Raw genomic sequence first — 14074 nt, 5'->3', positions numbered from 1 at the left:
TCAAACCTCTGGAAATAACAGAAGGGCCTGGATCTGTGAGTCAGAGAGGCAGGTTCCAAAAGCACCTTTTCCCCTTACTAGTTAGTCTGGGGCCCTAGATGAACTTAACTTTGTCTCCCATGTAAGTGAGAGTGCATTTGTTATCTACAGCTGCGTAACAAATTATACCAACATGTTTTAGTTGAAAACCGCACATGTTATGTCTGATTTTCTAAGAGTCAGGAATCCAGGAGCCCTTTGGGCAATTCTGGCTGCAGTCAAGTTGTTGGCAGGGGCGACAGTCATCTCAAGGTTCAACCGGTTCTAACTCTGCTTCCAGGCTAACTCATGTGGCTGTAGGCAGACCTCAGAAGATCCAAACTTATCCCCACGCCCTCTCCAGAAGGCTGCCTCATTGTTAGGGCAGCATTCTTACCCCAGAGTGAGTGACCCTGGAGAGAGTGGGAAAGAACCCCCAGGACAAAAGCCACAGTCTTTGTATATCTCATCCCATCCTTTTCATCATATTCTATTCATTAGAAAAAAGTGAATAAGTCTAGCCTTTGCTCAAGTCAAAGGGATTATACAAGGATTCAGATACTAGGAGTCAGAGCCAGCCTCAGCACATGCTCGGTGCCGGCAGCAGTAACCAAGGGAGATGAGCAGGGTCCCAGCAGCATGGCCGCCGAGCTTGAGAGGGTCTGGGAGAGGCAGTGCTCCCTGTCTGAGGGGCTCCAGCCCAGTGGCCACACCAGGAGGAAGACAAAAGAGAATGAAAGAAGCAGATAATCTTGAAAGTACAAAGGAAGAACGGGTTTGTGAAACAGGATCTGACCACCAACCTCTTAGTGATAATCAGCAAACAAATTGGGACTATTTTGTTGACAGCCTTTTTGAGGAAACTCAGAAGGTTGGTGTCAAATGTTTGTCTGCCACTGAACAAAAGAAACTGGTAGGTGTAAGTACAAAATTATGGAAAAATGGATTCACAGTCAGTGATGATTTCAGAAGTTATTTTGATGGTGCAGCTCAGCAGTTTCTGAACTCCATCAAAAAAGGGGAATTATCTTTGGAATTACAGGATTTTTGATAATGAGGAGGTTGATGTTAAAGTTGAAGATAAGAAAAATTAAGTATGTATGTCAACAAAGCCTGTGTTCCAGCCCTTCTCAGGACAGGGTCACAGACTGGGAAGTGCTACACCAAAAATTGTTTCTAAAGCAAAGTGTATTGAAGTTGAGAATAAAAATAAATTGTCTACTGTCTCACTAAACAGTCTGGAACCCATCACTAATATACAGATCTGGTTAGCCAATGGGAAAAGGAGTGTCCAGAAATTTAACATTTCTCATAGGATAAGCCACATCAAAGACTGCTTCAAAAAACACCAAGGATCTCAAAGAAGTCCTCCCTTTTCCCCGGCAAGAGCTCTTCCTTTCCTCAAATTGCTAGATGAAACACTCACACTAGATATTAGTAGTCATGGATCACTGGGGTCCATCTTAGCATCTACCTACAAAATGAGTTTTAAAAAAATGCTTACATCACAAGACTGTGACGATGATTAAATATGATCTAAACCCTTTAGCACAGTGTTGAGAAGCTATTTAGCAAATTTCTTTTTCTTCCACACTGACTCAAGACCTCAGGCAGAAACAGGCCTCACTCCTTAGAGTCATAAAAGCTGAGTGAGTTTGTGCAGTCGTGGGGCTTTTGTGAAATTTCTAAGATTTCTAGTCATGGAGGTGAGTCAGTCGCTTAGAAACATAACATTTTTCATGTGCAGAGTTATAAAAGTTAAACCTCGATCCTCCTTATTTGAAGAAGAAAAATCGTGAGCTGGCGTTGATCTGTTTCTCTCCAACCGGCGAGATGGGTGAGTGCAGAGACTTGTAGAGCTCAGGTCAAAAGTGCAGTTTTAATATAGTACAGGCCCCAGTGACACTTTGCTCTAAAGCATTACCTGTATTATTAAGCATGTGTCAGTCCATTAAAATGTGTTGATGACTGAGAGAGAGGCTGGTTAAAGCTGCCCCAATATCCAGTAAAGAGGGAGAAAAAAATCATGTTATATTAGACCTGTCTCTCAAAAAAATCAAACAAGTAAAAGAAAGACTTAAAAACATTCTGACGTCTGTCTCAGAAACGCTTGCTTGTTTCTTTCTCCAAGAATTTCCCGAAATTTGGAAAATTCAGAAATTTTGGAACTTCTTTTATTTTTCTTTGAAATGGATCAAGGCTTTGTGTCTACTGGCATTGTTCTGCCTGGGGGAAAAAGGTAAACAAACAAAAAAATCAGACTAACAAAAAAGTTTTCTCCTCCCATACATTTCTGAAGAACCTTGTTTTCCAAGTACTTGAGATTGTACTGGCTTTATAAGAGAAAAATCTCACATGAGAAATCAGAAAAATAATAAACATTGTTCTAATAATTTTGAGGGCCACTGGGGCTACCCGTGACACATGGTACCTCATGGAAAATAGAAAATAGCACATTATTAATTGAACAGGGAATCCAGCTATTTAAAGATTTACTTGAGAATAGTTCATGTATTTCTAACGTCTTGGGTCTAAAAGAGAAGGTGACCCCTATGAGAAGGTCAGCACATGGATGCCTGGCACATTCACTTCTGTTACCAAAGCTTCATACAGTGTGCATAGTTTTTTTGGGGTGTGCTTATTCTGTGCAGTTTGCATTGGGTATCAGGAAGAGAAGTCCAAATGAAATCGTCCTCAAAATAGAAGGCATCTGAATTTAGTTGTTCTAAGGGATGAAGTTTTAGGGAGTTGAAGGGCAATGGTATAATCCCTCCCTTGTATTTTTCTTTATTTTCTATTTTTGTCATCCCCTTTCTTGAAAGCCTTGTATATGTGAATATGAGGCAAAGTCAAGGGCATCCTTTCACTCTAAGTGATATGACAGTAGAACCAACAATTACTGTGGATCTCATGCAGGTCAGGCATTATGCAAGGACCTTGTCATACAATACTACAGAAAAAAAAAAAAAAAAGAGCTCATGAAACATATTAAGTGGTTCTTATTTTACCAACAGGCACAAGGGGAAATTGAGAGTCAGCAATTAAGTTCAAATGACCAAGCAGGTGTTCAAGCTCAGGCCTTTCCTTTGCATCCCCAAGTCCATGGTCACCACAGTGAATCTTGCTGCCCCCCCATATTTATTCGTGATATGGTCAGGTGTTTATAAAGAATTCAAATGCAGAGAAACTCTGCTTTAGATGAAAGATGAAACATACAGTACGCTGTTAACACAAGTAGCCTATGTAGTATCTAAAGTTGGGTTTTCCCAAAACATTTCACTTGGTGGTCCCATCAATAGACAGATTTGGGGGTTAAGTGGGGCTGACAAGGAATTGTGAATCCATTGTCTTTGTAGACTTTTACTCCACTTTAGCTGACATTGCCTATTTAGTGTTATAAAGTAAATTATGCATATCTATATATTAACATACACACACACACACACTAATAGTCATTGAGTATATGTGACATACTTTTCTCAGACTTTTTTTTTAATGTTTATTTATGTATTTATTTATTTACTTTTGGCTGCCTTGAGTCTTCATTGTGGTGCACAGGCTTCTCATTGCGGTGGCTTCTGTTGTGGATCATGAGCTCTAGGCACACGGGCTTCAGTAGTTGTGGCACGCAGGTTTCAATAGTTGTGGCATGCGGGCTCAGTAGTTGTGGCTCACGAGCTCTAGAGTGCAGGCTCAGTAGTTGTGACACATGGGCTTAGTTGCTCCACGGCATGTGGAATCTTCCCGGACCAGGACTCAAACCTGTGTCCCCTGCACTGGCAGGAGGATTCTTAACCCCGGTGTCACCAGGAAAGTCCCTCTCAGACCTTTTTATTTGTTTTTATTATTTTTTATCAGGCCCTTTTAAATGCTCAGTGACGATTCCTTAGTAAGATTATCATGTAAGTACGAAGGGTACTAAGTGAAAGCCTAGATGCTTCCAGAGACTTTGCCATGCCTTGCGTAGCTTTTCCCATATTCTCGTCACCCCTGTGCGTCCGAAGCCACGTGGAAATCTGGGGGCTGCATGGGAACAGAGAGGAAACCTTCCAGGAGCCCTGCTGCTCCCATGTCCCCTTTCAGGGATCAGAACAGCCAACTGTGCAAATCTTAAATAAACAAAAAAACACCTGGATTTCCTCCTTTATGCATTTCACACTCTAGTTCCTCACCACTTCTCCCCAGGTTCCATGTGTCTTGGGGACCACTTTCTCTCTCAGGGCCATACCTATCCCTGAAACGATTGATACCATGTTCTATTTTTGAGGAGCAAATGGCTGCTATTTTTAAAGACTCTTAAAAAGGTGCTTAGAATGTAGATTGTCATTGTCCAAACCAATCTGGATGACTAAGAAAACAGGAACTTGTGCAAAAGTGAAGGAGACCACCTGGTTCATTTCTTTAGACAATCGAGGCAGAGTGTTTTGAATTGCAAGTGAAACATTCAGTAACCAAAAAAAGCTGGCACCACTATAATTATTTTGCAAGTGGCCTGACATTTCAATGTTATTTTTATTTTGCTGATGAGAACGAGAATGAGAATGAGAATAGGAATGAGAATAGGAAGAAAGAAGTTTGGGTCCTTCAGTCCTGAAAATTTGAAGTATGTTATTTTTTTATTTTTATTCTTTTTTGCGGTACGCGGGCCTCTCACTGTTGCGGCCTCTCCTATTGCGGAGCACAGGCTCCGGACGCACAGGCTCAGCGACCATGGCTCACGGGCCCAGCCGCTCTGCGGCATGTGGGATCTTCGGACCGGGACACGAACCCGTGTCCCCTGCATCGGCAGGCGGACTCTCAACCACTGTGCCACCAGGGAAGCCCTGAAGTCTGTTTTTGTCTGCTGTAGTGCTTCTCTAAACATCAAGTTCTCACTGAAAAGCCAATCTGGGCAAAGACCTTGAACTCAGGCCTTAGCATCCAGAACTCCAGCTTAGCTGTGCTCTGCATCAATGCAGAATGTGAGTTTTATTCTGTTAGACCTCATTGTCCTTTGTAGCTAAAGGAGAGAGTTGGTCTAGAATTACTCAAGTCCCTTCTAAACCTTCATCTTAGTTCTTGAAGGAAAACAGGAGGTCAACCATGTGCTTTATTTTCTTCAAAGAAATCATTAACCCCAGAGTCTTCTTTTGAAAACGGGGTAAGTGGCCTAAATTAAGTGTATTAAACAGGGCCAAGCCCCCTGCCAGAGGTCATGTTTCTCAACTCCCCACATTGTGGTGCATCTGAGGGAGGAAGAATGATAACCTGGGATTCTTTCATACAGTGATTTTTGTGAATGAGATGCTTGGTTGTCCCAGAAAGGCCCTGCATGTTACTCTCTGTGATCCGTATAGGGTTAGGTGCCAAGGAGCCAAATCTGAGAAGTTGTGTTTCGTTTTGTTTTTGCGACAATCTTTTAATCACAGTAGGATACTCTTGTGAGTGTGTATTGATTGGTAGGTAAGGGAGTTATCAGAGTATACAGGACCTTCAATAGTACCGGAGCTACTGCATGTGGAGAGAAAAACAAGATAGAGTCATGATAAGGTTCTTTTAATGTGGGACAGACTTTCTCAGAGATGAGAGGGTTTTTTTTAAAATATAAATGTATTTATTTTTGGCTGCATTGGGTCTTTGTTGCTGCATGCGGGCTTTCTCTAGTTGCAGTGAGCGGGGGCTGCTCTTTGTTGTGGTGTGTGGGCTTCTCATTGTGGTGACTTCTCTTTTTGTGGAGCGCAGGCTCTAGGCACTCAGACTTCAGTAGTTGCAGCATGCAGGCTCAGTAGTTGGGGCTCATGGGCTCTAGAGCGCAGGCTCAGTAGTTGTGGCGCACAGGCTTTGTTGCTCTGCGGCACACGGTATCTTCCTGGACCAGGGATCGTACCTGTGTTCCCTGCATTGGCAGGTGGATTCTCAACCATTGCACCACCAAGGAAGTCCCTAGGTGAGAATTTTTATATATTTATGTCACTGCAGAAAACAGAACAAGCCTCAGTAAGATCAAATGGCAGAAAGACCATCTAATGGCTTTTCATTAGAGAATATTCTCTCCCGAGCATTTAGCTGCACAATCTACTGCTTTGATATACTAGAGTCATCAAACCCAGGGTGGAATTTTCAGGAGTAAGAAATGAGTCTCTGCACAACTAAATGGAACCCAGAAGATGGGGAAGGGAGTCTTCACACTGAGAGATCTCAACCTGACAGCAGGGGCTGTAAAACGAAAGCTGGAAAGACAGAAGGGGAACGCCAATTGCCAGGCACAGAACAGAATCCCAGGGCCAAGGGACACATGATGAGCAAAGATCCAGAAATCAACCGGATGCCACAGAAATGTTTTTAGTGGAGGCAAATGGCTTATTGGAGAGACCATTTCAGCTCCTTCCACTGAGTCCCTAGATACAAGCAACAATGTTCTTTCCACCTTACAATTTTTCAGTAGTTAGACACAGGCCATTCCAGCATTACAAATTACTAAACAATCTGTTCTACTCAGTCATTAATTTTCTATACTTAGTAGAATGCTGGGACTGACTTGTTCTTTCTCTAGCTGAAGATAGGATGAAATTCTAATGGCATAGCCTTTGACCAGCAGCCGTCATGGATGTTACTGGATGATTACTTATCATTGCCTTTGTTTAAATTAAATAAATCCTCCTACAGGTATGGTCCACACCATCCCACTTGTTTTTTTTTAGGATTTATCTCAGTTGATATTTTCTCAAGAAACCTTCCCAAAGCAGGCCAGCTGCCCCTTTATTGAGTCTTCTGGTTCTTCTCCTTTGTAGCACTGACTGTAAGTATGTGTATAAATGCATGCATTAGTTTGTTAGGAGTATGATAAGAAAATACCACGGATTAGGTGACCTAACAGAAATTTACCTTCTCGCAGTTCTTGAGGCTAGTTCAAGGTGTGGGCAGGGTTGGCTTCTTCTGAGGGACTCTTTCTTGGCTTGTAGAGGTCATCTTCTCTCTGTGTCCTCAACATGGTCTTTTCTCTCTGCCCATCTGTCACCTATTATCCTCCTCTTGTGAGGACACCAGTCATATCGACTATGGGCCTACTCAAATGACTTCATTTTACCTTCATTACCTCTTTAAGGGTCCTATCTCTAAGTACAGACACATACTCGGGTACTGAGTGGGGGGGTAAGGATTTCAAAATATGGATTTTGGGGGGCACAATTTAGCTCATAAGAATATGTATTATCAGACATAGAGCACAGACCTGTGGTTGCCAAGGGGAAAGGGGGGTGGGGGTGGGATGGACTGGGAGTTTGGGATTAGCAGATGCAAACTATTATATATAGAATGGATAACCAACAAGCATAGGCAACTATGTACAATATCCTGTGATAAACCATAATGGAAAAGAATATAAGAAAGTATATATATATTAAAATATACACTATATATGTATGTATAACTGAATTGCTTAGCTGTACAGCAGAAATTAACACAACACTGTAAATCAACTATACTTCAAAAAATAAATTATAAAAAGAATGTGTATTAATCATATGTCTCTATAACTGGCTGCTCAGTGTTCCTGTCACCATAGAATGTAAGGATTCATGGGAAAAAGAACACTGCCTGCCCTGCCACCACTATTTGCCCAAGGCCTAGTATAACACCTTGCTAATAACAGGCCCTTGCTAACATTTGCCTAATGTATAAGCAAGTGTCTGAATAAACGAACTATTAGAATTGACCTCCAAGACATTTCTGAAGTGTCTCACGTCAACAGTGGAAGAAGAGTTAAAAGTGATTTTTAACCATATTCATGTTACAACAGTTCTACAATGCAGAATGTGTCAAACCCAAGAATGAGCCATAATCAGGGGAAGTACTAATCAGATAAAGGCCAGTGGGGCTCCCAGAGGTGGGGAGATGGCAGGGAGAGCTGTGTCATGAAGGATAAAAGTGCTCACCCTATTAATACTTGTGGCCAGATGGTTTTAGTCTGCAGTCCTGCAATTCACAGAGCAGCTTCCCCAATATCACCCTTTTTCATAGAATCCATTTGTATCTCACCACCATCTGTACCTCAAGTAAACATGATGACTTGGTGAACCTCATCCTCTGCTTCGATTAAGCTGTCATCAATGCCTCTGTGTTTTAACTAAGATAATGTTGATGAGAAAATCCCATTCATGAGGGCAAACAAATGATAGCCACAGGGCCATGACTGTCACAACAAGCTGTCTGGCTAGGCGCAGAGTTTGAGTTTCGGGAAGACAGATGTATGATGAGGCATTCCGCTTTATGGAAACTGAGACCTGCCATTGCCGAAGCTTCAAGATATCAAGCAAAGCCTGGGAATGTTTACCAGAGGAGAGGTCTCCCGGGCATGTGTAGCTTTTTCAGGCCTGAGTAATGATGATGACTTACTCTTCCTTCTTCTCCATTTCTCTCAAAAGAGAAACAGAGGGAACTGGATTTGTCTTATGGGAAAATAATTTAATAGTCAAAACTTCTGTCATTTCCTTTGCTTGTTTTCTACTTTAATAATTCTTTCATATAATTCACTTTGCCTCTATTTGTTACCGAGCACATGTTCCTATGTCCAGTGCACAGTGAGACCAAACATACCAAAATGTCAGAGTTTGGAGCAGAGAAAGTTTTATTGCAAGGCCATGCAAGGAGAATGGGTGGCTCATGCCCCCCCAAAGCCCCAAACTCCTGGAAGGGTTTCAGCAAAGCAGTTTTTACGGCAAGGTGAGGAAGGGTTGTGGCTGGTTGCTGCAAACTTCTAGGTGTTGGAATCCTTTGTTCTTACAGCTGTTCACCTAGGTCAGGTCAGGATGTTCCTGTAAACCTCCAATAGGACAATTGTTATTCTCCGTTCTGCAACTTTTTATCTCTATATGAATGGAAAAGTGTTATCTGCTTAAAGGTCAGAGCCTTGAGAATGGGCTATCCTGTATATTCCAGGCTATGGGCAACATTCTTAACTTGAAGCAAAAGCAATAGAATACAAAGGTTAAGGTAAGAGAAAGAGATCTAATATCGAGTTGGATTTGTTCTTCCCTATTACACATTTAATTCAGGAAGCTTTTGAAGTATCTACTTTCTGCTGATACTGTACTCGAATCTGAGGATGGAAGTATTCCCTCCGAAAGCTCATAGGCACTGTTGAAAGGGACGGTATTGAACACTGATGATGCAGTAGGGCAGATGCTCAGGGTACAGGGGGAGCACAAGGGAAGAGGCACCAGAAAGGGTGAAAAAGGGAAGGCTTCCTAGGGGCAGGGATAACACAGCTCTGTTTTGAAGAAGGAATAGAATTTGGTCAAACAAAGGAGGAAGGGAAGGATGCCCCAATTAGAGGAGAGAAATAGGGGGAGATCTAGATGTGTAAGACTCCACAGGTGGCTTAGAGTGCCTGGATCACAGAGAGCGAAGGAGCACAGGCAAAAGATGAAGCAGAATTTTGTTCAGGGACACTAGAGTTTGGGCTGTCTCCTAAAGGTGACAGAGAAATATCTGGCTCTGGAGCTGACCTTCATTTTTATCATGTAGACACTGGAGCTGAGCATGCAAGTCCATCCTAGAGACACTATGCCTTCACCACCAACCACGAACATGTCAGTTTGTATCTGACCCTAGTGTATGGCAAACCCAGCTGTTTCCCTCCCAGATGCTGACCAAGGGTTCTGAGGATCCAGGTTATCTTGACATATGAACCAGGCTTTCACAGCTAGGAAAGGTTTAACCTGTGATTTATGGTCTAGATGCCAGAGAGGGCCCTGCTGCTGACACTTGGCAGTGGAGATTCAGCTAGTCTGTTGCTGAATCAATCAAGGAGCCTTTGGAGAGGGTAGGATGTTGCTGTTTTGATGCCGAGGGGTACACCAAAACACGATGCAGACTCTGACCCCTAGGAACTTGTAATCCCCTCGGGGAGATAATACTTACAGAGATGAAGAGTTAATTAATGGTACAAGGCAGTAAATAATACGAGCTAAATGAATAGATCAGACAGTGGATATTATATGAACTTAAAAGGAGAAATCTCTATGTATTGATCTGGTCAAGGAAAGCCTAATTTCTTTATTTCCTGGTTTATTAACTTATTCTCTCAGTCATTCAGTACTTTTTGTGCTGTGCTAGGTGACTGTGATAAAAGTTTAAAAAAATGTGTATATATATATATATATATATATATATATATATATATATATTTCCTGTCCCTATAGTTAAGGAAAGGAAGCACGAGGACAAAAACTGGGCATTGGATGTGAATTTGGATAGTGGGAGGACAGCATACAAGTGAAGTAGAGGCTGGGAGAGGAAGCTTCAATTAGCTTAGTGCGTTCACTAGGAGCATAATGAATACACTAGTCTAGCTAGAGTAGGGAATTTGTGTAGAAATATTGGGAAATAAGATGGTGAGGACAGATGGAGACTTGATTACAGAGGCATCGATTGTCAAGATAAGCATCTGAGTTTCATTCTCTGGGCTCCATGAGCCACTGGAGGGATTTTTGCTGCAAGGTTGATACCGTAAGTCCCCTACATGTGAACCTTCAAGTTCCAAACTTTCACACATGCTAACGTGGCCTTCAGCAACTTAGTGACCCTCAGCCAGAAGGTGGAGCTAGATCTGCAAGAGGACGACTTCATTAAGCTCCTTGCTGTGCCACGCGAGGAGCTGACTAATGAAGACCTGATAGAATTGGAGGCCCAGAGAAAGGACGAAGAGGGACAAGAGGAAGAAGAAGTAACTGAAGAATCGAAGAGACTCACGATGCAGGAAATGGCATGGGGATTTTCTTTATTTTGTTTTTATTAATTTTTATTGGAGTATAGTTGCTTTACAATGTTGTGTTAGTTTCTGCTGTACAGCATAGTGAATCAGTTGGGATTTTCTTTCTTTGAGGAGGCCCTGTTAGTTTTTGAGGCACAGGACTTGAATGTAGAACGGTACACAAGGGTTGCAGCAGCTGTTCACGGTACAGTCCAGTGCTACCCTATCATCTATGAAGAGAAAAAAAGAGCTACTACCCAGACATCACTGGATCGTTTTCTCAAGAGGGTAGATAGAATTGAATCCAGCAAGGAACCAGAACCTGTGCCATCAGCGTCAGACGTGAGTGACATTGCAGCCTGTCCTCCGTCTCCTATTGCTGACGACCCTTCAGCTCTACCATCTCCCACCTCCTCTCCCTCCTCCAGTCAGTAACTCTTCCTGCCTGTTCACTCGATGCCAGCCCCTGTGTGCCAGCTGTTGTACTATACTGCTGTACTTTTCAAGGTACTGTACTGTAAGATTAACAATGTTTCCTTTATTTTTGTGTTTGTTTCTTATTATGTGTTTGTTCTTATTTGTGTGAAAAGTATTATAAACCTATTACAATACAGTACTATATAGCCGATTGTGCTAGTTAGGTACCTAGGCTAACTTTGTTGGGCTTATGAACAAATTGGACTTATGAACGTGCTCTCAGAATGGAACTCGTTCGTCTGTAGAGGACTCACAGTAATAACCTTGCTCTCTAGATAGTTCAAGGTGTCCTGTACCAGAAAGAGGTCAGAGGCTGGGAAAAGAGTGAGGCCATCAGAAAATTCCCAGCTCCTGTGATAAGGGATAGAATCAAAGTTGGAGAAGAAATCTGAAGAAATATGTGAATTCAAACCACTGTGTGTAGGGAAGGGTTAATAGAATTTGATAATTGATGGATAAATAGTCTCCAAGTAAAACAGGACTCAGGACCTAAATTGTGGTATAATGGTACTAATAATTGGAATATGCTCTTTTATGATGTGATTGACATTTTAAGACTGCCTTATTCAATTATTTAGATATTCCCCACTTTGTTCTCTCAAAAATTGAAACTACCTTTGAACTATTAAGTAAAGGTTGGTATGAAGGGATATGGAGAAACAGCTGAATTGGGTTTTCTGGGGAAGATAAAGCCTAGAAACTTCCAAGTCAAGCCAGGCAGCTGTGTCTTTATTTTACAGATGGAGAAGCAGGTTGAGAGAGATTAAGAAATCTGTCTAAATTGCTAGAAATTATAAGTGGCAGGGTCTTGAGCAAGGGTTAACAGGCGAGTAAAGGCATCAAGGAGATTTGTAACAGGTCATTTCCGGGGTTGGAAATAGAGTCCTTCGGGGACTCTGCTCTGGCCTGGACTGTAGCTCTGTGTGTCCTGGTGTGGCTGTATGCCTGATGGTTAGAGGTGCTGGGACAGCCACCCGATTTCAATGTTTCTGTCTTCAAACCGTGAAAAGAGACACTGAAATAAGATGAAGGCTGAAATGCAAAGATCTGTTAGGAATTGGATTGAGAATGAGAGAAAAATAGAAAGGGAGGGAGACATAAAGCAAGCCCTTGCTTTCTGAGACTCTGCAATCTCAGAATTATTCCCTGAACCCAGCAGTCCTCAACCAAGGGAAATTCTCCACCCCCATCTACCCCGGCCTCCTGTTCCCCAATCCCATGCAGGGGACTTCTGGCAATGTCTGGTGATGATCTTTTTTTTTTAAGCACAAACCTAACTTTATATTTCTAGCATGGCCAAATAATGTGCTAAGCATATCCATATAAATTTATCATTTTATTCTCATAAAACTCTAAGGTTGGTGGTGGTGGGGAATTTTTCCCTTTATTTATTTATCTTTTACTTGCAATACAGTTGATTTACAACATTGTGTTAGTTTCAGGTGTACAGCAAAGTTATTCAGATATAAAATACATATAGAACTATTCTTTTTCAGATTCTTTTCCATTATAGGTTATTACAAGATAGTGACTATTGCTCCCTGTGTTTCACAGGAGGCACTTGTTGGTTGTCTATTTGATATATAGTAGTGTGTATATGTTAATCCCAACCTCCTAGAGGAAAGCATGGACAGAATACTCTTTAACCTAAATCACAGCAATATTTTTTTTGATCCATCTCCTAGAGTGATGGAAATAAAAACAAAAATAAACAAGTGGGATGTAATTAAACTTAAAAGTGTCTGCACAGTAAAGGAAACCATAAACAAAACGGAAAGACAACCTACAGAATGGGAGAAAATATTTGCAAACGATGCAACCAAAAAAGGGTTAATTTCCAAAATATACAAACAGCTCATATAACTCCATGTCTGGTGATGTTTTCCGGCGCTGGGGATGGGGACATCCAGGGAGTTGGGGATGGGGGCATCCAGGGATTCAGGGATGCTGCTAACCATCCTACACAAGAAGCGTAGTACAGAATACCACACTCTCAACAAAAGATTATCTAGGCCCAAACGCTCAGTGCCAGAGTTGAGAAACTCTACTTTAAGGGAAAATGTTACTCCTATAAAAAAGTTTAGGCCTTCAGCATATTGCTTAACTGCTTTTAGTGCCAATTTCATCAAATGTGAACTGTAAATTACTGGAAAGGTCCCATTATAAAAAGTGTTAAAAAAACACATGAAGGGCTTCCCTGGTGGCACAGTGGTTGAGAGTCCGCCTGCCGATGCAGGGGACATGGGTTCATGCCCCTGTCTGGGAGGATCCCACATGCCGCGGAGCGGCTGGGCCCGTGAGCCATGGACGCTGAGCCTGCGCGTCCGGAGCCTGTGCTCCGCAACGGGAGAGGCCACAACAGTGAGAGCCCGTGTACCGCAAAAACAAACAAACAAACAAACAAACAAAAACACATGAGATGTTGGTAATGATATTTATCTAGAAAAATAAAATCAAAGTAGTAAAAGCGAGAATTCCAAGGTCAGACCTAAGCGGACATCATTTTAAGAAAAAAAAAGTTGAATTGTGCCTTAATCCTTCTTAGAAGCTAGAAGTTCCACGAAAGGACAGGACCAAAGTTTGAACTCAGTCTTGTCAAAGGGGAAGTTGCCTTGTGAGAATAGAAACTGGTGCAGCCACTTTGGAAACACTCTGGCAGTTCCTCAAAAGGTTAACTACGGAGTTACCATATGATTCAGCGATTCCACTCCTAGGTGTACATCTAAGAGAACTGGAAACATAGGTCCACACAGAAATTTGTACAAGAAAGTTCATAGCAGCATTATTCATAATACCTGCAAAGTGGAAGCCACCCAGGTGTCCATCAGCTGGCAAAAGGATAAACAA

General features: G+C 42.0%; 1 protein-coding gene and 1 pseudogene across 1 annotated transcript in view; both read left to right on the top strand.

The window, feature by feature from the left end:
• Positions 1–14074, top strand: part of CNTNAP5 (contactin associated protein family member 5) — a 903219-nt gene that overhangs the window by 509484 nt on the left and 379661 nt on the right. The window lies entirely within an intron of this gene.
• Positions 725–1547, top strand: LOC105748349 (UBX domain-containing protein 2A-like; annotated as a pseudogene).

Source organism: Orcinus orca, chromosome 7 (genome assembly GCF_937001465.1).
Source record: "Orcinus orca chromosome 7, mOrcOrc1.1, whole genome shotgun sequence".
NCBI lineage: Eukaryota > Metazoa > Chordata > Mammalia > Artiodactyla > Delphinidae > Orcinus > Orcinus orca.
This window is presented reverse-complemented; position numbering and strand designations above follow the sequence as displayed.